The 25231-nt window shown below is 42.5% G+C and overlaps 2 long non-coding RNA genes across 3 annotated transcripts in view; one reads left to right on the top strand and one right to left on the bottom strand.

The window, feature by feature from the left end:
• Window positions 1-25231, top strand: part of LOC112058914 (uncharacterized) — a 91200-nt gene that overhangs the window by 12298 nt on the left and 53671 nt on the right. The window contains exons 2-4 of one of the 2 annotated variants that reach the window (XR_010589279.1): window positions 8926-9025; window positions 9577-9738; window positions 12717-12867. This is a non-coding gene — a long non-coding RNA (uncharacterized LOC112058914). The remainder of the gene's footprint in view (window positions 1-8925; window positions 9026-9576; window positions 9739-12716; window positions 12868-25231) is intronic. The other variant, XR_010589278.1, reaches the window with a different exon arrangement.
• LOC112058913 (uncharacterized) lies at window positions 14157-16220 on the bottom strand. Its single transcript, XR_010589277.1, has 2 exons — window positions 15952-16220; window positions 14157-15479 (listed from the first exon to the last, which is right to left on the bottom strand). It is a non-coding gene; the product is annotated as an uncharacterized LOC112058913 (long non-coding RNA).

The following is a 25231-nucleotide window of genomic DNA, read 5'->3' as shown; positions in this document are numbered from 1 at the left end:
CCTATCTTGCAAAATACTAACATACAGCTGAGCTGGTCTGGTTTCCAGCTATGAACTTGTCAGTGCTCAGCTGATGCCTACAGCCTTGGCAAGAACTGGCACTGGTCTGTCAGCATCATATGCCTAACTACAGCTTCACACCCCTGATGGACATAGATACGCTGATGTAACTTTTCAGTGTGGACCAGCCCCTAGTGTGTGTTAGCTTGTCCTCATAGATGACAGTGATCTATTAAAAATTCTCAGGGGAAGGGAGTATTCCAACACCCCCATGTTTAAGACTATATCTTCACTGCCAAAAAATAGTGCGTGTGTGCATGCGTGTGTGTTTTACAGCAAGACAATGACAGAAATTAGTTATCTTGCTGTAAAATACTAGTGGAGATAAAGCTCTGTAGTTTTTACCGTAATGTAGCCAGGTGAGGTCAACCCCAGAAGTGGGGTATTAAATTCCCACTGCTGCTACTGCCAGCTCAGTTCCACCACGGCAGCAACGGCGGGAAAGCTAATGTAAACAAGGTGTCACTGTCTGCCAGCATGTTAACCACAATGTTGTTTGGAGCCGCTCTAATAATTTAATGGATTCTTTAAAAATAATATTAAAATCCATTCTGAAAATGTGCCAACATATTCTCAAGCATATGTAAGTAATGCCCACCCCACCCCATTGAGATACACTGAGAGCATTTCTTTAAGAAATTGCTCTGTGGCTAAACAGATAAACTTGGTGTGGCAGTTTCTATGGTGACTGTACTTTACTGGGGTAATGTGCAAAAGCCTATGCAACTTACTGGGAAATCCAACAAGACTTCTGCAGGCAGCGTGCATTTTCATGGCTTCCTCTTTGTCAGCTTTTGTAGATGTCTTGATTGGATGAGTTTGACCTTGCAGTGTGTCCCTTTCGCTTTGCTCCAATGCTTTATTGAATTGAATCTGGTTTATTTTTGCTGCGTAAAGCCTTTTGTAACCGTGTTGAGTTATGTCGCTGAGACATGGCTGGTGATCTTCAGCAGAGATGCTATTAATGGACTGAAAATGTGCACTGGGGTTTGTGAAGCACCTGTGGCTCGACAGAAATAAAAACAACGTGTGCACAAGCAGTGCATTCTGCTTCACTAAGGGCAAACCCGGCTATTGCTTGCATTGTCTTAGAGCTTCCCTGAATAGAGAACCAGTGTCATTCTACTGTGCAAATGAGTATCATGATCATGGGAAAGGAAAGCTTTTTCCTAACACTAAATAATTGATTTTATTAGAATTACATTTAACACCCTCCCCCAAATAAAGTGAAATCTAAACTCAACCCTTTTGTGTGTCTGCATTTTGATGTCATTAACTAATTGATCACATACTATTTTTCCCTCCACAGATCTCCTGCCTTGTTCAGTGAATAAGTAGTTAACCAACATTTCTTCTCATTCAATGTGTGCCCCTATACCTATTTAATACACACCATCCAAAGTGTGCACTGAATACAAATAAATTTCCTAATGGTCATTTGGCTCCAGGTGTCTTACATTGGGCCCCTGCCACCCAGAAATGAGGAACACACAATTAGTGGCCAAATGTGAGCATTTTGATTTTAAGTGACTTGCCCAGCAACAGGAAGGAACACTGTGGCGGAGGCAGGGATTGGCTCCAGTTCTCCAGGGCAACATTCAACTGCCTTAAACACCGAACCCTCCTTTCTTTTCCTACTATCCCCCTCCTCATTCCCTGTACAGCTGTGACTCTGGGTAGGGGTTTCCAGTGCTACTGGCGCTGTTGCTGGGACTGCACCACCCCTGCTGCTTTGCTGTTGTTGCTACTGGGGAGGAGGGAAGCGGTGTAGAGCCCTCTGCTGCAGTCTATCTACTCTCACGCTTCCGAAGACCACCTGTGGACTGCCTCCACTCGGTTGCCTCCCTCCACCTAGCCAGCCTGGGAGTATAGCAGCAGAGACTCTCCAGCCTCACAAGCACATGTGAGTACACGTGCCCCCCCCCCCCCCGACTTTCCTTTCCCTGCTGTCCTTCAGTTTGCTGTGGGCTGGTGGGCCTCTCCCTCCCTCTCCCCACCCCCACTTTGCTGCTTGCTACTTGTCCTGCCCAGCCCGCATTTCGTTGTTTGCAACCTGCCCAGCTCCCTGCCCAGCATGTCCCAGGATGTGGTATCTGCTTTCTCCAGCCTCCCCTGGCTGCTTCCCTCCTGCCTCTGTGCACCTGTGCATCTCTGTGCTTGTGAGACCCCCACCCCCAACTTTTGTTTGATATCCCATTCAGAGCACACACACACACACCCCACCCCACTTACATCTGCCCTTTACTCCCAGTGCATCTGGGTTCCCCCCAAATGCGACTCCCACTTTTTTTTTCTTGTTTTACTAATCCTCCAGTTTCTGTTTGCACCCTCCTCCCCCCACATGCAGCTCCAGTGCGGTGGTGGTGGTGAGGAACTGTTAGCCTCTGTCCTCCCCACCTCCATGTTTCTATTTATTATTGCTATTCTGCTCTCTGGTGGCTGATCCCATCACCTGACCTTGATGGTGAACCCTGACATGGCTGTGTACGAAGCTTCCGCTCCAATGGCTTTGTCTATGTGGGATGGGGGGATACTGAAGTGGGAGACCCTTGGCCACCATTGTTGCCCCACCTCGGGTTTCTCCCCCATCCGCCCCCACAGCTACCAGCACCTCTGCTAATACCATCAACGCAGTCTCCTGGTGGCTGCCTTGATCTACGACAAAACCTACATGCAACTGTTGGCCCAGGTGGTGGGGTCCTTGGCCATTGTGGCAATTCCAAGCTATACGAGAAGGTTGTCTTCTCCCTGGGATCAGAGGCTTTGCCCAGGAGGCAATGGAAAAAAGCATCTCAGTGCGGGGCCTCTACATCCCCCTTGAGGACTTGGGGGTATGGGTGGTCCTCACCTTCCTCCTGCCCTTCCTCCTAAAACTGCCATTCTGCTTCCCCTCTCCACCCTGGGGAAGCTGGTGCCAACCATCAGCCCTCTTCTGCTGAGCTGTAAGGGCCCTACCCTCTGTCACGTCTTCTTGTTCCTCCAGCAAGTTACCATTCAGCTGCTAGTGGTGCTCTAGGGTGGAGGGAGCTTGGAGAGGTCCTTCTAGGTGCCTCTCAGCGAGCCTTATGCCAGGTCCACTACTCATCAGGGGAGGCTCGGTGCTTCCTCTGCAAGGCTTCAGGGCAACTGATGATCCCACTTGGGTGCCAGGGGTGGCCTCCCATCACACCCAGCTGAGTGGGTGGGCCCCTGCTGCTGATAAAAGCTGTTGGGTGAGGTCCCTGGAGGAGGGGGTAGGTAGGACATCCAGGAGCTTGGGAGAGGGTCCATCTCAGGAGGAGACCATCTCTCCCTCTGCTGCCCCATCTCCATCCCCCCAAACCCCAATCCTATCGCCTTTGCCCCTGGACCCACCCCTGTCAGCAAGCCAGCCAACAATACCACCATGGAGGGCTGGGTACTAATGACGGGGGAAAGCTTGATAAACTTAAGTCACTGGCCTAGCACCTTGCCCTTGAGGGTGCGGAGGAGGCCTCCTGTAAGACCTCTGGAGGGCCACTGCTGGACCTGAATCCATGCCCCCCAAGAAAGTCCAATGGATGGAACGGGCCAAGGAGGCTCTGACAGCAGAGGGGACCAATGCTGTCCCCTCCTGGAGTCCTCCTGGAGGAAGCATTAGAGGGAGGGCCCCCACCACCTTTCTACCATCTGTCTGAGTGAATGTTGAGGAGAGCGAGGCCATGACCCCTGTAACAAGGGGGAGAACAACCCTTTGCCAGAGGACCTCAGATGGGGTGCTGAGTCCTTGCTCCATTGAGGCCTGATGTACTCCCTCTGCCGCTCCTGTGTTGGGAGCTCAGGTGGACAATGCGGTGTGGGTAATGCTGTTCGGGGCTCAGCTACCATTGAGGTAGGTGTATGCATAGTCATGCTGTCTGGAGTGGCTCACAACTGTGAGTGCCAATCTCAGGTCAGACTGTCAGAAAATAGGGCAGGCACCCCAAACTGGTGGTATATTCTATAATTAGATTCCACCAGGCCAGTAACAATTGTGCACTCCTGGATCACTATACCAGTCTTACCATGGAGACCCAGACAGTCCTCTTAGGCACTCCAGCCTATCTTGTCACCCAGACAAACTGAACTTTGTGATTAAAAAGGTTATTAAAACACAAAATCACACCACATCAAGTTACTCCCAGTCCCAAAGGATCAGTCACTTGCCCCCAGATCAGTTGGTACTCTGGATCTCACACAAAAGACAGTGCTGACAGCCAGTTCTATAGTAAACTAACTATAGGTTTATTAGCTAAATTTAAATTATGGAGATATCCCATCTCCTAGAACTGGAAGGGACCTTGAAAGGTCATGGAGTCTAGCCCCCTGCCTTCACTAGCAGGACCAAGTACTGATTTTGCCCCAGATCCCCAAGTGGCCTCCTCAAGGATTGAACTCACAACCCTGGGTTTAACAGGCCAATGCTCAAACCACTGAGCTATCCCTCCCCCTTTAAGAATGAGAGTTATTGAGAGGTTAAAGCAGGTAAAATATAATAAAAGTTTGTAGGTCCCAAATCATAATGGTTGATATAATACACTGCTAGTTTCCCAAAAGTCTTTTCAGGATACCTAGATGTTTCTGGGGCGCTCCACTTTGCGTTTGGTATCTTCCCTGTAAGAGTCCAAACAGTCAGAGATATACAGGATCATCCCTTGAAATCTATTTTATAGCTTCTCTAGAAAATAATCTGAACACAGTCTTTAACCATGTGGGTTTTGATGAATAGGAAATGCAAACTGAGTCTGTGAATTCCCATTGTCGAACACAAGGACCCTTGCTTTGAAGTTAGCACTCTTCTTCATTTACATTTCCAAGGCACCATTCCCGTTTGATGAATAATTTAATTACAGGGATATACACAATATAAAAGGTAATGTAATCACAAACAACAATCCTTCCTTAGTTTTCATGAAGTTTACACATCAGGTACATTCTCAGCTTAACACTACCACACACTTTTGATCTAGGGTTAACTAGTTACATGGATATACAAAATGTATTGGGATAGCAATCAACAGGTTATAGATAAGTGAAGACAATACCATTAACATTTCCTTTGAACAAATTGAACACACAAGTGAATTGGCCTGATTACACTACAATACCTTCTGACACTCCTTTGGTTTCTATTAGCATATGAGTGAATTAGCCTGCAGCCCTGTCCTGAGCTGGCACCAGGGCAGGGACATGTGTCCCAGCATGCCCCTGCCGTTAGGCTGCAGGGCTGCTAAGGAGACCCAGATGGAGGACAGCTGGGAGTTGTTGGGCTTGATTGAGGCTACGGAGCTCTCTGCCTCAGACACTTTGTGGGATGAGCTGCGCCAGTTCCTGGCAGACATATGTAGCTCCAGGGGAAGGTGCAGTTTGCTCTCCAGGGGTGGGGGGATTTCAGTTTTATCCTCCAAGCTGTGAGGGCCTTGATGGGGGAAGGCAAGAGGGCCAGGAAACAGGACACCAGGCCACAGTCTACCAGTGGGCCTGCAGCTTCCACGATTTCCTGATCGCCTTTGGGATCAAATCAACCATGGATTGCTGTGTGGCTCGGTGAGGGCAGGTGGCGCTCCTGGGCATGATGATCCTCTACCTCTCTGATGAAACCCACCACCTTTGCATCACTTAAAATCAGAGGCTGTAGGGTGAGTTTTCACAGGTGCCAGGTACCCTGTGATCTTCTTGCAGGAGACTTTCACCAATCCAGCTACCAAAGCCAGATGGAGGCTGAAAAGGGGAGATGGGATGTACTTCAACCACCTCACTGAGGTGTTGGTATAGGGGGTAGCCACCCTGTTTTCCCCAGACCTACAGCCCAAGGTGCTGGGAGCTGCCAAGGCCATGCCAGGATGCCTGCTGTACCTCCGGGTCTGTGTGGAGGGGCTGACTCTCGACCTGGTTAACACACATACTCTGATATCAGGCCCAGAGTGGGTGAACTTCCATGGATAGGTGTCTGCCTTCCTTGGCACTTTGGATCAGCCCCACCCCCTGCCTGAACAGACTTGGCCCCTCAATAGGTTTGATGGAGGGGTGAGTGGGCCAAATTTGAGTGGTGGTGGGGGCAGTACACTGAAGTTTAGTCCCACCTGCATGCTGGAGTGACAGCCAACAGGCCATGGCAAGGAGCAGGCTCGCTTTCCAACCTCACCCTCCAGGCCTCCCCATCCTGGAGGCAGAACCCAACCCCCATCCCACCGGGGCCACCCACACTGCAGGGCCCAACTTCCCATCCAGGGCCTCTCATCCCAAGGAAGGTTGGGGGGGGGGGAAAATCTCCATAGTGCACAGGGCCCCAAAATTCTTTAATTTGGCCATGGTGCTTGACCTTATGCTCCCGCAGTTGAAAACCTTGGCCATGATTTGTTGTTCTGCTCCTGCATGGGATCTTTCATACATAAATGCAGTTGTTAGAATTACAGGGTTTGGCTCATCGTTTACACCAGTGCAAAATGGGTAATGTTTTGAATGAATTGGCTGCACAGTGCATGTAGTTTGTCCAGTCCATTTAAATTGAAGAATACTGAATGTTAATTAAGATATGAATGTTTTGGGAGCTCCTCTGGGATCTCTCCACTTTTCTCTTTATTCCCCTCCACTTCAAAGACAGTTCTCTTCTTTGGAGTGAGTCTGTCGCTGCCCCTCCTGGGTCAGAGAGAGAGTAACTACAGAGAAAAGCGAGCTGCCTCCTTCCCCAGAAGAGGAATGTGCCCAGCATGCTGTAAGAAAATAAATGGCTGAGCTTTGTGATGTGGTTGGTTTGTCTGGCTTCTACTGGTATTGCTTGTCAGATTTTTTTTTTTTAAGTGCTCCTGGCATAATTGAAAAACAGTTAGAGGAGTTATCATTGCCTTTCACCCCAGTTACATGAAAACGAGTACAGGCACACTTAGAAGAAATTTTGTTTACAACTGTGAAAATGTGCTAAAAGGAGAAAGCTTGCACTCAATTAATCAGTTAGAGTTACCACTGTTTCTGAGAAGTGAAACACCATTAAAATCAAGATACTGTTAATTCAAAGTGAGTATCAGTGGCATTCTACTCCTTAGGCAGGATTTCTGCATCAGAAAATTGTATTATCTGTTTTGTTTTCCAGTTATTTGACTGGATTATTTTCATAAAGCTGAGTTTATGTAATTGACAGTGATTTTCAAGACATGCAGGATGCCATCAGTGTTGTAATATTCTCTGTGTGTGTGTGTGTGTGTGTGTGTGTGTGTGTGTGCGCTGTATTTTTGTAGCCATGTCAGTCCCAGGATATTAGAGAGACAAGGTGGGTGAAGTAATATCTTTTATTGGACCATCTGCTGTTGGTGAGAGAGAGAGAAGCTTACAAGCCACACAGTGCATGTGTGTGTGAGAGAGATATACACACATGCCCTCCTCTGGATGGAACTGGAAATACTCAACTGTGTGTAAAGGGCACCAATACTGGTAGAGTTACAGCCCTATAAGCCTTGTCTACACTTAAAAAATTATCAACCTAACTGTGTTGCTCAGGGCTATGAAAAATTTTGCCTCCCGAGCACCGTAGTCAGATCAACCTAACCCCTGATGTAGATGCGGTTAGCTCAACGGAAGCATTCTTCCATTTACCTAGATACTGCCTCTTGGAGAGGTGAATTAACTGCATCGATGGAAAAACCCTTTCCATCGATGTCGGAAGCGTCTACACTACAGCAGCAGAGCTGCAGTGACATAACTATGCCTTAATAGAAGTGCTTATGGATGTGCTTTTGAATAGAAGTGACTGCCCGTTTATGGTTTTGTAGGGTCCTGGAGCCAGAGCAAGTGGGGGCTCCTCACCACCCCTTCTGCCTGCAGTCCCCCCGACTCCCCACCCGGCGCTTCTGCCTGGGAGCGGAGTCAGGGTGCAGGGATTTCTCCTGCTGCCTGGCAAGCGGAGCGGGGCAAGCCCCCACACCCTGACTCTGCTCCTCGGTAGGAGTGCCGGGTGGGTGGAACAGGTCGGTGCCCAGGGGCACCCATTTTTCCAAGGCCCCCCTGTTGGCCAAGGCCCTGTTGGGTATGGGCCCCGTTGGCCTAGTGGCTAATCCGCCACTGCCAGGTGGTGACAATGTTGAGCATCATGACAATTATGAAGTACTAAGTGACCAAACATTTGGTAAAGTGTCAGACACTCTGCCTTAGATTCAACTCATTTGCTTGCCCAGTTCTATGAAAATTCTCCATTGTGAAAGCAGCTGTTTAGCATTTAAAATATTTGACATTAAAGTTAAACACCAAATTATATTTCTTAGCATTCTGTCTTGTAAATGGACTTGTCAAGCTTTGGTATCTGGGTTGGTTTGTTGGTGTTTTTTGTTTTGTTGTTGAAACCCAGAAATATTCATGGAGTATCAAAATTTATGTTGCTAGGTTTTTTCATAGTGTCATCTGAATGTCCAAAGCTCCAAATAATTTTGTAGCTATATATAATTGCTATTATATCATTTAGAATTGTTTGAATTTCAGAAATGGTACCATTTTAGTACATTTTTTCTGTTTGGAAGATGGTTTATGAAACAGTTTTGTGTTGTGAAATGTATTAATTATTCAAATGTGTGTTCTAAACAGCATAGGATGACCCTTTTCACCTTATAGGTTGCTCATGAATTGATCACTTTGGTTATTTGCTTTTTGTGGTGTATGATTGGTCATCACCTAAGTTGTATGGACTTGTTTCTGCTCCCTGATTGGACTATTGAAGGTTTTGTTTTGTTTTTGTTTTTAACATGTGCAAGTAATACATAGCTAATGCTCTTTTTTGGACAAAAATATCCTGGGTCTCTTGTGGTTATGGACCTGTATGTGGGGTGAGATTTGTTTGTTGTGGTCTGCAGGATCAGAGTAAGGCTCTCCACTCTACTTAAGCCCCGTATAGATTGTACAGAGGAAGATGAATGTACAGAGGAAGAAGAACGAATGAATGAAGATGAATGCTGGAGAAAAGGCTGCAGTAGGGATGGCCCAGGTGACCCAATTCTCAAGTGACTTGAGCAGAGTGGCTGTGGCTGGTGTAGTAGACTTGCACATTGGCCTTGGGTTGTGAGGTGAATTTAATCTCTTCCACAAGCCACTTGCATAGAGGCCAATGCTTGGGCCCTGTGTGGATGGAGTGGATTTCACCCACTGGTTTCCATTGGGCAGCATGTGGGTGCAGTGATTTGCTCACGTCGATCTGATTGCCAAATCAGGAATAAAATTTGTAAAAATACTTTGCAATAAAATATTCTATATAAATGTAAGCTAATAACAGGCATTCATGCATAAATCATAAAATATATTCCAATTAGACAAAAGAGGTATTCATAAAAGAATGTGGATTCATGTAACAAAGTTAGATTTAGATGAGCTACAATGACTTGGAAAATAGATTTTCATGTCTTCTTAATTACATATCATAAAATGCTTTTACAGGGGAGCTATTGCACAAGTACACAGTGATATTAACTGCATTCCTGCAATTGTAATGCAAAACATCAGTCCCAAACCTTGTTATGAATGACCTCTCTTTTCTTTTAGAAAGATAATGTCCCTGGTGCTGCAAAGAGAGAAACTCCATCTGTAGGAGGGAAAGTTGGCCTGAAGATTAGCTGCAGGCCTTGAACTAGCAGACTCCACTAGTCTGCTTGATTTATTAAGGCAGAATTTAGGATCATCTACAGTAAGAAAAATCAAGTAAAAGTAAGTAGTTACAAAATGGGAGCATATACAAGTCTTAAGGATTAGGCTTAAGATGCTTGGCATTTCAGGGTCTGGTAACACTGAGTTGTATTTTGGTTGTACTGTGAAGATTGATACTGGTAGGACAGGAGGGGTCATGGTTCAAAACAAATGTTTGTTCTGTGTTTTTCTAAACAAAATATAAATACAATCACCAGCAAAATGCAGAGCTCACAGTGAGCAAACTCCCCACATCACAAAGCCGTGTGTATGCACCTGGTAGCAGGAAAAGTTATGTCAGTCAGGGATCGAGTTTTCTTTTAAAGTTTCAAGAGGGTTATTTATAAATAATGAGAGAAATGATTATGAAAAATACCTTTGTCATTTAAAGTAGGGGCCTATCTATTGGGAGACCGTTGTTCAGATTTAACTGTGAATATGATTTTTGTGTATATATGCTTGACCTGGCCTACATTTTATTGTAGTGCGGCAGCTTATGTTGTTCTTATGAGTTTCCATTTCTATATTTTGTTTCTGAAAAATGTCCCACAGAGTGAGATTAGGACTCAAACTGTGTTCACTCCTCATTGCTGTTACATCCACAAAACTAGGCCCTGATCCTAATGTAATAATGTGGAAAAATCATGACCTGTTACTTTTTCATAATAAATATGGGAAAGTATTTAAAAAAAACAAGATTCTGTGCAAAATTCTAGAATCATCCTCATTTGTAATCTTGAGACCCAATGCACAAAATTGTTTAACAGGACATAGAATCATAGAAGAATAGGACTAGAAGGGACCAGCCATTCAAAACTTTGGGGTGTGAGGAAATCAAAGCTGAGTGTATAATTTATAGTGAATGATTTATTAGATACATTGAACTTCTCTTGCTTTTGTGAACTGCAAGTAACTTATACTTTTTGAAAAATTACTCATTATTTAGAATTGCGTAGTTTCTATGAAAAATTATTGGTGTGTAGTTTTGACCATGAGCAGTTATCTAAGAGTGCTGGGCATCTAAAATTCAGGCTGTGTTGGTTAATTTTTTTATTTGATTTTCCATGATATTGTTTCTGTTCATTTGATGAGGTCCTGATTCAATGTTTAAAATTAAGCACCTGCTCCTGTGTTCTTTTGAATCTGGGCATGAATGAGCAGAACCTTTAGAATTGGTTTTAGGAAAAGTGTAAGCAAAGAAAGCAATCTTGGGGAATCAATGGGATTACTCTTGAGTAATGTCAAAAGCATAAGTAAAGATTTGCTGGATCTGGCCCATAGCTGTTCAAAAATAGCAGCATATAATCAAGATGAGTGCTATTCACAAAGCAATGCTTCCACTTTTCTCTCCTTTACTTTCCCTTTTTGAATGGGATGGGATGTAGGTGGGGTAAAATGATGTTTTTTGGCAAAGGGAATAAGAAACTTGACACTGATGGTTCACCTTTCTGAGTAAGTACTACTCACAAGAGGAGGAGAAACCTGTAAGAATTGCCCCACTCCCAACCAAAAAGCAGCAGATTCCAGGGAGGAAGAGAGAAATACCTTGAGGACATGGTGATGAGAATTAGGGAGACTGGGCAGGGGTGGGGGAGGGAGAAGTAGGGGATAAAATGGAGAAGACGGAAAATAGGAAGAGAGATGACAATTAACTGAGAGAAGAGAATAGAGAGGAAGGGCAGAGAGATGGGGGAAATCCTCCCTGATGGAAACAGCCCTTGTCAGTCACTGTGAGAGGAAGAAAACTGACTGAAGAGGTCTGAGTCACCTCAGCTAGGACAGCCAAGGTAGGAAATACATTGGAGCAGACTGGTGCCACCTAGGATACTGGGGGGCCCTGCCTCAACATAGCCAAACTGCAGCTCTTTTATTTTTATTTATTTATTTTTTTTTTTTTCTCCCTTGTTCCCCCTCATGGACAAAAAAGTAGTGAGTAATTTATGATAATTAGTTACTGAGCTCCTTGACAAATTAGAAGCAGCTTTGGAAAGGGGGTTTTAGTGGAGGAAAATTTCCCCAGCTCTTTCTTCACCCGATATGTACTGTATGACAGAGAGACTGGTGCAAAGTGTTTTTTGGGAATGAGAGGCCCAAGAAAGAGCCTGGTTTTAAGGTTTACAGGGACAGGCATCCTCAGGCACGTTTCAGGAATTGGAGTTATGTAATAGAACAGTTTTTCCCTCTGTGCAGCTCCTGCTTTCTGCTGCTTTTCTTCCTTTCTTTTTTCTGTGTTTTAAGATAAAATCTTTGAATGGCCCTGATCTATGCTATCTGTTGCTTGGAGATTAATGATTCCACAGAGTACATGGCAATGCAGAGGAAGATAACATACATTTCATGGTATCTTTAAACTCCAGTAACTGGCTGTGATGCAGGTGATCAGTGTCTTGTATCTATAGAAGTGGGCGTCATAAAAGTCTTTCCTTTCCCTAACAATTGCCCTTAAAATGACAAATTAAATGAACTCTGTAAGTATAGTCTTGCAAAGGCATTTTGCTAAAGGCTTCCACTTCATTTTTAAGTCAGGTCATTGTGCTAAAGTATTTCAGCACTGTGAACTCTGCAGTGCTGAAGCATAATAGGACAGTAAAAGACTTAACACTGAATTTCCTTTCCTTTGTATTTTTCAGTCAGACCCTTAATATTGCCTTAATGTGTGTTTAAATATTTGGCTAAGTAGCATATACCTCTATGCATGTTGTATTCCTCACATTCGTTTATCAGTTTCCCTCAATCTCAGTCTTTCTGGAGATGAGTGTGTGTGTGTGTCGGGGGGGGGGGGGGGCGCGGGGGTTCACTGAAGTTTTTGCACCCCTTCCTCCCTCACCCCCCCATTTTTTTTTAAGGCTGGGGATGGCTGAATTTTCTCATCCCCACCCCCTACTAATCCCAATGAAAAAGCCTCCATTTCACTTGGCAAAAACAGATTAATTTAACCCTTGCATTAACCCTATTAGCAATGTGGGTTTTTTTTTGTTTTTTTTGTTTTTTTTAATTAGTGTTGCTTAGCTGGAGTAAAGTTTGGATTTAGTAACGTCATGAAGAGACAGGGAATTTTGCTGCAGCTTCTTGCCTGCACCTATCTCCTTCTCCAGCCACTACACTCTGCTCCCCCCCTCTTCCTGCTCAGGCCCCCATCCAGCAAAGCAGGTAAGCACAGCAATATGTAATGGCTTGTGAAGCTTAATTTTGGCCCCATGACTGGAATGCTAGTCAATGATATTTGGAATGGTGAAAGTTAGACTGACACAAACGGAGGGATTTTCTAAAGCACCTAAATGACTTTCAATGAAACTTGCACTCTTAAGTCACTTAGTGATTTTGAAAATTCCACCCTGTATTCTTAGATACCAGCCCATTTAATGATTTCATTAGCCTTTAAGGCCTGATCCTATGAGATGCTGAGGAGTCATAGCTTCCACTGACTCTGAGTTGGGAGTACTTAGCACCTCTCAGGACTGGGGCCCTAAAACTCTGCCTCTTATTTCCTAGCAGGATAAATGCCTTTCAATGGATATGTATGAATGAACTGAACTTCTCTTCATTGACTACCCCATAAAATAGTCAGTGAATGAAGCACATTCATTTTTTGCTGCAGGGAGTGCATTATATTGGTTTCTTGACTTTCAAGCTATTACCAAAATCTCAGCTGTTCTAATTTGCTTTTTTTGAAAGCTGTTAATCTAAATTTCAAAAGAAAAGAGAGACCACTCCTGTTTTGGGCCCCAAGGTTTGGATTTCTCTCCCTGTTGACATGCACCTCAGTGCTTCACACTCTACCTTTAATCTTCTCCTCCTACAAACATTTTTAGTATGACTGCTCTTGGGCCCCATATTTATTAGCAGTCCTTCCCACCACACTTTTGTCTCTATATCCTTTAATGGGCTTACAGTGCCCATGTACCCATGTCTGATTCATTTTGACTTTTAAGATGGTGCCCATTTAAACTATGGGTTTAATTGTATTTTGTGTGTGTGTGTGGTTTTAATCATATTGTACATGTGTCTTTGAGCACCCTGGTGGGATGCACTTTGGATATAAAAATAGATCATAATTCTTACACAAGGGAGCTTTCCACAAGCATCATACCAATTCCATAGTCTATTTAATTGCATTTTTATATTTTGATTTCTAATACAAAATCTCCTCAGGATTTGAGTAGCACATACATTGTATGGAGTTTCCCCTCTCGGCAACAAGATTGTTTTTATTTTCATTTGTTTTGTATCCCTTTTGTTCTTTAATAGTGGTGATGCATTTTGGTTTAATTAAAGTGTTATGAAAAACACAATTCAATTATTTTATTCCATTCAAACACCCTTCAAGCATCTTGCAAACATTTAAGAAAATGCATTGTTACTAACATATATTGTTTAAATTACCTCTGACTCTCCCCTCCACCCAGCCTCAATATGAAATATATGAATAATACACAGAGTTGTGGGTAGAATATTTTTATTATTCTTTAATATATGGAAAAGAATGACTCACAAGTAAAATGAAAGTTCTCCAAAACTCTACATGCTAAAGGCAATAGAAAATATGGCTTTGTATCTCTGTATTGACTTAGTTTAAGTATAATTTTAAATTAGCCTGTATTGTGTGGCATAATAACAGTATATGTTAGAAATTGAATGCCATGTAATATGACATGGCCCTGCTTTATATAAACATGTAGCAATAACCAAAGTAGTGTTGTTAGATTTTGTGATACAGTATTAAGCAAACTTCTGATTTATGATTAAAATATTAGATTTCTATTTCACTTGTAGTACATATAATTCAAATTTATTTCATTTTCTCTGGACCCTTTTTCCAGAAATCACATATCTGTATCAAAACTAAATAAAATTAATTAGACATAAAAGCACTGCGATGAATGGCTATTTTCCTGTTGAGTGAAAAATTGGAGTCAGGTTACAGGTTGCACTTTCCAAATACCTGTGGATGAAACAAAGGAAAAAGTGAGTCTTATCTTTCTTTACTTGTTTCAGACTAATGGCCTGATCTTGCAAGATGACTTCAGTGGAAGCTGTGAGTCCTCAGCACCATACAAGAGGCACTCGGCATTTTGCAGGATTGGGCCCTAAGAACTCTGTGATCCTTATTCCCATGAGTAGTCCCATTAAAGACCACCAGCATTCATAACAATGGCATGACTGGTCCTATGGGCCTCATCCAGGGTTCACTGAACTCAATAAAAAGAATCTCACTGATTTCAGTAGGCTCTGGATTTGACCCAAAGTGCCCACTTTTGCAGTCTTAGTCCGGCAAAACTCCCATTAATTTAATGGTAGCTTTGCTTGAGTAAGGACTACAGGAGTGAGCCCTAAGCATTTCTTTAAGAAGGAACCTCTAACAAATTCATATTGATTCTTGTAATTGAATAAATAGGCGTGTACTAAATATTGTTACTCCCATGACAAGAAATTATAATAAATGTATTAACATGAGACAAACATTCAGCTAGTGTATCTGAGTAAATATTATATAAATTGTTACACATTACTATTAATAAGCATTTTTCTACCCTTAGAATTTCACAATTAACCTGTTTGTTTATACCAGGTACTTACTATGCTTTCATTTTTTCCCCCACATGCCTCCCAAAGATGCTTTGTAGAGTGAGCGGTGGAGTACCTCAGTCGCCCCATTTTCCCATGCCCTATGCCTCTTTAGTTCCAATTCTCAAAGAAGTATATGCATAGGAAAAAGGAACAACGAGCAGAATCAAAAGAAATCCAACAGTTGGCAAGGAAACCTAAAGTGTAAACACATATGTTAATGAGAATATAAATCAGTAATTACCCTTGAAACAGTATCTGTTTTCTTGAAATATCCCCCAATGGATACAGGTTAGAACAGTGGTTAAAACACAAGAAAGTGATGACTAAATATATCAATCATCAATATTGTTTTAACAATATTCAGTATATAGAAAATGAATCAATTTAAGTTAGTATCTTTAAAAACAAATAAGATATGGAGTCTGCAGAAGGAAAAAGTCAATAACAATAATTTCTCCACAAATCATCTAAAGATGAATTTCAGGTCATTAACAAGATAGCATTCTCATTAGCATGAAGTCAGAATTATTGTACAATACTAAAGTTTTGTTTGATTGTATAAAGCCATTAGATAAGTAAAACAAACATAAGAGAGTTAGAAAAAACGTTGTATGTAAACTGCAAAGTACTGTAAAGCCTTCTCTGCAAACAACAAATAAGACTTACCTGATTAGCCCTCTGAAGCTCTGCCTGCATCAACTTCTTTTTCATCAGCATTTATGCCTTGCTCAAGACCTTGAAGAAGTATGGACAATACAGTGTAGCTGTTTTCATAAGTGATAATCAGCTTGCCCCTTGCCAAGGACTCTGGTGCACCTGCAGGTTGGGTGCACAAAAGCATTGCTTAGTAAAAGTGCTGAAAACTTGGAAAGGATCACTTGTGGGCCAGGGGAGGTATGTGAGGGAGTGCAACTGACAAAAGGAATGATTAGAAGAGATGGCCTGAGATGTGCAGTGAGGATGAGAAGTTATCGCTTGTTTTTTCTTTCACATACGTCAATGGGTTGGAAAATGTAAACCTGGGAGAGAACTTTTCGTTCTGGAAAGTTGCACTACATTTTTTTCCCCTTGTCTTTTTTTTTTTTTAAATCTCTATCAATGTCCTTCACTGCAAACATGGCTTTAGTGAGGAGATATCAAGGTCTGTGTACAAGGCTTTTCCCTGCTTATCCAGGCACCGGCAAGGCTCCCCTACTGGGTACCAAGGCTGAGAATTCTCTTTCACCATATTTAATCCTTATTGCTAACAAATGCTTTAACCATTTGTTTTCTAGTTGCTTCTTTTCCTTCAGCATGTTCCAACACTTTCTTGATCTTTTTACTCCATCAACTGTTTCCTAAATGTGCCATATTATGGACATATGATGAAATAGATCTTCTTGCAGTTAGAGGAAGGCTGGGTGAACTAATTCAAAGTGGATCAGAATGCCACAGCACCTGCACTTTTCCTCACATACTAAGTAACCACAATACTAATTGTTATGTGCTGCTGAAGATTGACTGTTGTAGTTCACTGAGAGGCACTGTTTCAGCTGCTGAGGATTTGTTGGTGTTCATAACAGAGTGGGACTTTTCACTTGTGCACATGAACAACAATTCAGATGAAAGGTCCACAATGAAGTCAAAAGGTCTGCTCACTTTTGAGTAGAGTTATTCGTGTGCCTAAGAGTTTGCAGGATCAGAACCTTAAGGTTGCAATTTATAAAGGGTACTGGATGTTTGTGTAACCCACACACCTCTTAGGTGTGGTGTTCTGTCACCTCTAGTGGCATCAAGACCACTTAGAGAGAGAGAGAGAGAGTTAAATGAGTTGCTCTAGAGCCTTAGCTAAGAGCCACCTTGTTTTTAGCTCACGCCGTACAGGCTCATGCACTAAGCTCCAGAGGTCACAGCCCTCTGTCGAATAGGGTCTGTGAGCATTACACTTGTATATCAGGGAAATACCTAATGCATCTAACCTATAGCTCTTCTCTTTGGGTCAGATTCTGCAATTTTTGCTCAAACAAAGCTCCCATTACTTCAGTTGCAAAGCACTAGGCCCTGTGTTAGTGTGTTTTGCCCAGGAAGGTAAGTATACTTTACAATTTGGAAGCAATTTTTTAGCATGAGCCACTCATACAAGTCAGAATGACTATTTTTTTCAACCCCAGAAATATTAAAAAGTCCCAATCTCTTGTGATCTCTGGGCTCAGTTACTGAACAGCACTCTGATCGGGGTTTCCCTTGAAAGCTACACATAGGCTGCAGCTAGTGCAGCCTAACTTTCTAATGTCTCTAAGGACTAGTTATGCGAGTGCTTTATGAGCAGCTTGGTGGTCTCTAGTTCAGTGAGTGCACTTCAAAGTCCTACAAAGCCACATGCATGTACTTAACTTCATGCACACAAATAGACCAGTAAGGTTAAGCATGTGCATAAGTCTTTGTAGGATCATAACCTCAAGCTGTTGTTTAAAAACAAAAAACCTACTATCTAGGATCAGTATATCTGAGGGAATGTCTGCTGTTCTAACTCCCATCATGGCACCTAAAGTCAGTGAGGCTAGAATTGCTGATGATCCCATGATATATTCTCCAGAGGGCAGAAGGCAGAGCACATACAGCTTTGGAATGCTCGTCTCAGCTTTATGCCAGAGCTCATCTGTGAACTGAGGTCTTTCATGGAATGGAGGAAGACACTTTTATTTCACCTCTGGTGTGTGTGTGTGTTGATAAGGGTTTATTTATGGGTAAAGGGACATTTTTTTGCTTGGGAAGTGTGTTTTATTTTTATTATGACGGGCTTTACACTGTCCTACTGTAGATTTTGTCTGAAACCACATTGCCATTTAACCCTTGTGGTTTTAAGGTGTTTTGGCGGGTTATCAGCATGAGCGCACATAAATACAATGTTGTGTAGTGTTATGAGGGAAAAGGAGCTTTTGGTTTGTTTTCCAAATCCACGTTGAATGTTGCTGTGCTGCTTTCCAAATAGTTTGTGAGATATGAAGACCTTCATTGCTAGGTCACTGGTTCTAGCTTCAGGAAATACTGCACAATCACAAGTGCAGGTAACAATTTCTAACACAAGTACATGGATGGATTGTGCTTTGAGGGTATGGAGAGCTGACACAAGGCCCTCTGCACCACGTAAGCCCTGCAGTGAGGTTGTGCTGGTGAGGAATAGGCTACACTCAAAACTCCAAAGCGCTGCCGCGGGAGCGCTCCCGCGGAGCGCTTTGAAGTGTGAGTGTGGTTGCGGCGCCAGCGCTGGAAGAGAGCTCTTCCAGCACTGCAGGTACTCCATCTCCCCGAGGGGATTAGCTTACAGCGCTGGGAGCAACGACTCCCAGCACTGGGGCACTGTTTACACTGGTGCTTTACAGCGCTGTAACTTGCTGCGCTCAGGGGGGGTGTTTTTTTCACGCCCCTGAGTGAGAAAGTTGCAGCGCTGTAAAGCGCCAGTGTAGCCAAGGCCTATGATGTGACTGTTTGTTTCCTGTATGCTTTGGAGGGGAATTCCATGCCAGTTTCAAATATGCTGGTGTATAGGGGATATTGTAGGGCAGGCTGGAGCAATACTGTGGGATCTGCAGTTATGCAGATCTAATAACTCTGCCTGGCGGGTATAGAACAGCAATGCCCATTATTCCACCTATATTCTAGAACAGTGGCTTGTGATGAGCAGAACAACATTTTCCCTTGGCTTTATTGAATGTGTGAATCCTTTCTCCCTTAGTCCCCATGGAGATCCCCTTACATAGCCCAATTACTAGGGGGTTCATTGAGCGGGAGGATACATTTCACCTTAATGAAACTATCCTTTAAAAATAACCTGTATTGCCTTATTTATCAAGAGATTATTCAGTAGCCTACCATATTCTCAAACTGGTAGGCTCATGATAAGTTCCAATCTAATCTCCAGCATTATCTTTAAATAGTCCGATGTTCTAAATAGCTGCGAACAGGGAACAGGAATTATTCCCTAGTTAATATGTGAACCCTCCCTTTTGATGTTGCCTGATAGCAATTGTTAAATGTATTTATTTGCAATGCATTAAAATGCTGTCAATGAGTGGATTAGTGCTGGCTATCTTAAATATTTGGTGCTGCATAAAACTGAAGAGATTGGATTTCCAAAAATGGATACTGATCCTGCTCCCATTAAAGTCAATGACCAAACACCCACTGACTTCAGTGGAAGCAGGAATGGGCCCCATATGTCCAAACTGGGTCAGAGGTTGAATCCCCAATTGTCAAGGAGGCACTTTGGAAAACCTATAGGTCTTCTCCACCTCCACGGTCAGTCATTCTGTATGGTATGTACAGTGGAACACACCTTCTTTTTAGATAGAAGTGAGTCCATTTGCTGCTGAAAAAAGTTGGCTAAGGTGACTTATTTATTTTTAAAGAGAACTTTTTGGTTTTCCAGTTACTGGAAATGCAAATATGATAATTATACAGGACTTGTATTGAATCTGCCCAGGCTAATGAATCTGGCAAGTTCAGCTTAAAAATTGTAGAAGTCTTTATACATTTCCTCTTACTCCCCAGAGATGATCTCTTGATTGTAACTATTAATGTTCTCTCTGTGACTAATTTACAGGCCAGTAACAATGTGTATATAACAAGGGAGCTTGTGTGGAAAAAACTTTCCACGAGTTTAAAGGGACAGTTGAGGATGGCCATCCAAACTAAGCATACAATTCATTGTGTCCTTCTGTCAGTCCCTTTGAGCTTCTAACCATTTGACCAGCCCTTTTTTAATGTTAACCAGATAAATTGCTCTATTCTGGGTTGCCTATCTAAAACAAACACTTGTGCCCTGTCCCTCTATGCATGGATGTTCATGAACAGCTGCAGCAGAGAGAGGGAGAGCTCACAGGGAAATAACTCTTGCAGCTGACATAGACGTCTTGGACTGATCCTCCACCAAGCACATGATTTATAGGGGTTGAGGCCACAATTGTGGTTGGGATATGATTCAATGGGGCCAGGAGGCCAGCTGGAGGAGGGTAATTAGGCTGGAGGTCTAGTTCTTAGAAACTGGAAATCAAGCAGCAGTTGGGGTGCTTGGGTCAATATATGATTTATAGACCCTGAGAGGAGACAGCTGGGAAAATCAGGTAGGGACCAGGTTTCTAGGAGAATATTTTTCAGAAAACTCCATCTTGTAAAGAGCACGTGGTCAGGCATTGTGCTTCTCTAATGAATATCCCTAACATTCTTGACACAGTGGTGATATCAGAGCTTCTAGTGTCCCACCTGAGATTAGATTAAGGTCCCCAGTTGAGTTAAAGGTTGGGAGAGTGTTCACCCATGAGTGCCCTTTCCATGTTGGTGCCCAGGTGGAGGAGGAGGATGGAGCAGCTTGTTCTTCTAAAAGGTATATGAACACCCTCCTCTGATGTTTTTCACTCCTGGGCTCCTTTTCTGGGTGCTCACTGAAGCGGACTATTAACAGAAAAGGGGTATCTGTATGCCCCACAGAGGATGCAGTTGCATCATACAATGTCCCTCTTCTCTGTCATATTCCTTTTTCTTTCCCTAAATATGCAATGGAATGAATTATCATTCCTCTTAATGCAGGTGTGTTTCTGAGAGGGATTGAAAATGTTAGTAGAATGATCTCTTAGTGATCTTTTCTCTTTGATGCTTGTCTTTACCTTGACTAACTTAACACCTGTTAAAAGCAGTGTTGTTTGTCTACACTGGATTTTTAAATTGTGTTAGCTAATACATGCAAATATCACAACTTGAAAGCAATAGTCATTCTCCATCCCTCTGCTGCCTTCAACAGGGTGGTTCAACCTCTCTCCTTGGGCATCCAAAATTCTGTCCTCTCTTGATCCTCCTACTTGGGTGATCATACTTTCAGCATTGCCTTCAGTGGTTCCTCTCCCTCTTTCTGTAGGTGTCCCTCAGCGTTCTGTTCTTGGTCCCTCCATTTCCCCCCCTAAATTTATTCCCCTGTTTTTTTGTGTTTTCAGTTATGTATATGCTGACAATTCTCAAAACTACAATATATGATGCCTCAGTACACACCCTAACTCCATATTTATATGCACATTGTAAATCAGAGTTGTACCTATGCTCACTCTTTCAAATCTGGTCATATATATTATTTTCTTATAGAACCACTGGTTTACATTGAACTTTATGGACAGAACAGACCTACAAAGGTGGAGGGGTGGTGGTGGAATGAGGCACGCATGAAAGACAAATTATCTAATTAAAATTGTTTAGGTTTGCCTTGATGCTCATAGGCTCCAGTTGTACTGTCCAGTTTAGATTTTAAACACCCTATGGCAGAAACGTTTTGTCACTTTTTATTTCCATCTGGCAACATTCTGCCAAGTTCTTAAATAGATGCTTAACTTCTTAAGAATAAGTCCCACTGAAGTCATTGGGGCTACTCACATGCTTATACCAGTGCATAGGGGCTTTGCTAGATTAAGATCTGTGAGAATTTATGCCAGTGAGAAATGCATTGAATGAAAAAGGATTTATATTTGTATTATTTCTGAAAAAAGGACGTAATAATACCAGTGTATTTGCATAAATTTTTTCCATGTTTTAAAAACAAGGAGAAGTAGGAAGTTCACCTTGCAAGTTGGTTCTGATAACGGGTACAAGACACATAGTTTTCCCACTCTTCTTTCCTATTAAATCATCTTAAATTGCAGCTACACAAAATGTACCCAAATATTTGAAACATAAACAGAAAAATATGCCAGTGACATAAATGCTGACGGTCTAAAGGTCGGGAAGAAGAGTCAGTGTATTGTGTATCTGAAATAACAAAGTTGGCAAACATTTTAAGTGTGAAAAGAATGCAAGATAAAGCGGGTGTCCTTCAAGTCTGTATCTTTCTCAACCAAACAGGTTGAACAAAGTTGACTGTGTGCAAGCTGCAGGAAGCAGCTTGTTACAAAGTGAACTGGAATGAACAAATATGCAGGGGCCTGATTCAAAGTCCATTTTAGTCATAGAAAGAGTCCTATTGACTACAATGCACTTCAGATCAGGCCCCAAACCCTTATTACATTTGTTCATTTTCCACTATTAGTGAGAATGTATGTTGCTGTACCAGTGTTTTACGTAACATAACTCAACAGTTAGTTCAAATTCAACATAGCTACAAGATTTGATGTCCTAAAACGTGAATTAGGAGGCAAATTAGCACCTCTGTTTCTGTTTGGTTTTATACAATGCCTGTCACAGTGGAATCTAAGCATTGCACAAAACTAAAGAGCATAAATGTCCAGAAGAAAAGGGTGGATTTCTCTGTTTCTCTTTGCAGGGGAGTGGGGCTTTCTTTTAAAGACCATCTGCTCTGGTATGTTTTTTATTTGAAAGGGGTGTTTTTACTAAACACAGCCAGCTTGGGCTCAGTCTAATCTCTTCTGGCAAAAAGCCCCACTGCTATGGTTCTCTATTCTCAGAGCTCAGTAGTAGGAAACTTGTTCTATGCAGGAGCTGGATCCCTGTGGAGCATAGTTGTCTTGAGGATGCAGAGGATAAGGTGGTCTGTGGGGCACTTATCATAGAATCATAGAACTGGAAGGGACCTCGAGAGGTCATTTAGTCCAGTCCCCTGCACTCAAGGCAGGACTAAGTATTATCTAGAGACCATCCCTATGTCTCAGCCTATTAAATATCTTGAAGATTATCTAAAGGAGAACATGGAAGAAATTAGGCCCTAATTCTGCAAATACCTTAACTCCACAGTGAAGACAACCTGGGCTGTTACTTGGGAGTCGCCCATCCACCCAGGCAAACCACTCACCTGGGCTAGTTGGCCTGTTCTTGGCTATCCGCTAAATCCTGAGTGCTGCTTACACTTGAGCTGGTAGCCTGTCCATTTTGCAGCAAAGGCTTAGCTTAAACCACTTGAGAGCTGATAGTCCTCTATTGTCTTCCCCCAGTTCCTCCCATTGCCCAGAAGGACAAATGAGTTCTCCCACTATTCACTGTGAAAGAATCATAGAGCAGCTCTGCTTACTGCAGTGCTAAGGCCCACAGGATATGGTCCCAGATAGACGAGTGACTACAGCATCAGTGTGGATGCACTGGTGTCTGACTTTGGAGTGTGGCTGCTCTTACCCAAGTGCCAATCCCCCAGGCTAATTCGGTAGTGAAGACCCTTACATATATGTAACTTTATAAACTTGAGTAGTCCCATGACTTCAATGAGACTACTCACATGTTTAAAGTTAAGCATGCAGTTCTTTAAAAAGGTACATGTGTAACCAATTAACTTATTTAGCACATACCTTTCATTTTGGCTGTAAGTTTGCAGTTACTTTGTACTGGGATTCATGACCTGAATGTGACCATGGTGGCGGGGGAGGTCCCAAGTGTCCAGAATTAAAACTAACAGGCCGAGTTTATGGAAATATTAAAGACAGAAACTTCTACGGGCAGACCCTCAGCTGGTGTAAATTGTCATGACTCTATTGAATTCAGTGGAGCTCTGGCAATTTGCAACAGGTGAGGATCTGTACCCTAGTATCTTAATATAATGAGTTGGCAAGTATCAGTCCTTGACCGGGCAAAACTGCGAATAACTTCAAATAAGACTTTTGTTTCATTATAGTCAGGACTAGCAGGTGTTGGCTACATATTACAATTATTGGTGGAAAAATTTTAAAAAAGGGACAGATTAGATGTGGTTGAGAAATGTGTAGATCCTCATGAAAACTATCAGAACCACTTTGTCAGCATATCTTTGGACTTTCTCACATCATTTCTGGCACTTCAGGTTTCCTATCAGTCTGGAAATAGATGGATTTTATTTCCCCCCCGCCCCCCATGCTATTTTGGCCCTCTTAATTGAACTCCAGGACAGACAGACATGGCAAGTGTGGATGTGTGTGAAAAATATTGGGAAAATTGTAATTAATCATTTCCATAACCTTCCAGAAAGATTCCCTTTGAGCTTACACCTAAAAATGAATAACATTTTGGGAGCCAGGGCTTCCATATTTTTTTATGTAGTGATTTGCTAAATCCTTAATAAGCATAAACAAATTCCTGCACTTCAAAGATCAGTCAGAAGAAAATGTGTTCAACAAGCCAAAAGTCCCAAGCAAATCATTGGCATTTGAATAATATGAGAACTTCAAAGGCCTGTCCATATCTGTGTTACAGGCCAGATCACCAACTGGTGTAAATCAGCAAACCTCACCTGGCCTCACTGTGGCTACGCTGATTTATAGCAGCTGAGGATCCGCCCCTACAACTTTCAAACTGTGTTGAGGAAAGAACCACTTTTGAACTGTGCTATTCGTGGCTTAAATGTATTCTACAGACTTTTAGAACTGTTTGGCAATTTGTGCAAATCCTGATAGTGGGTATTTCCAACATAGATTTGTTGACAGGGGTTTACAAAGCTATTGCCTACAGTAAACAAGGTGGGTGAGGTAATGTCTTTTATTGGACCAACTTTATTGGAAGTTGGTCCAGTAAAATATACTACATCATCCACCTTGTCTCTCTAATATCCTGAGACCGAGACAGCTACAACTACATTGCCTACAGTAGGTCTTTTTAGAAAAAACAAAAGATAAGTGGAACTGATTTAGCATTTATGAGATTTTTTTAACTGTTAAATAGGCTGGGTGCAGACTCCAGATGAAAATTGTGTAGCTGCCACAAACTGGCATGACTTCCTGCAATATAGCTCACTGCCATCCTCTTATCCTTGTGGTTTTCTTTATGGTTTTCCTCTGCATTAGTGGTAAAATTATTATTATCATAGAGGCAAATTCTGTATCTAACTCCATGAATGGACCCACTGATTTTAATAGGAGTGTTTGAGGAGTAAAGTAATGCTCAGCATTAATAAAGGTGGCAGAATTTGGCCCTTAGGATATTTCTCTCAAGAACAGAGAAATAACAATCCTAAAGAGTTCACAGATCCTCAGTTGGTATATATTTGCATACCTCTTTGACATCATTGGAGCTA

The sequence above is a fragment of the Chrysemys picta genome, chromosome 7, assembly GCF_011386835.1.
Source record: "Chrysemys picta bellii isolate R12L10 chromosome 7, ASM1138683v2, whole genome shotgun sequence".
Taxonomy (NCBI): Eukaryota; Metazoa; Chordata; order Testudines; family Emydidae; genus Chrysemys; species Chrysemys picta.
Note: the sequence above shows the minus strand (reverse complement) of the source record. Positions and strands in the feature narration are given on the sequence as shown.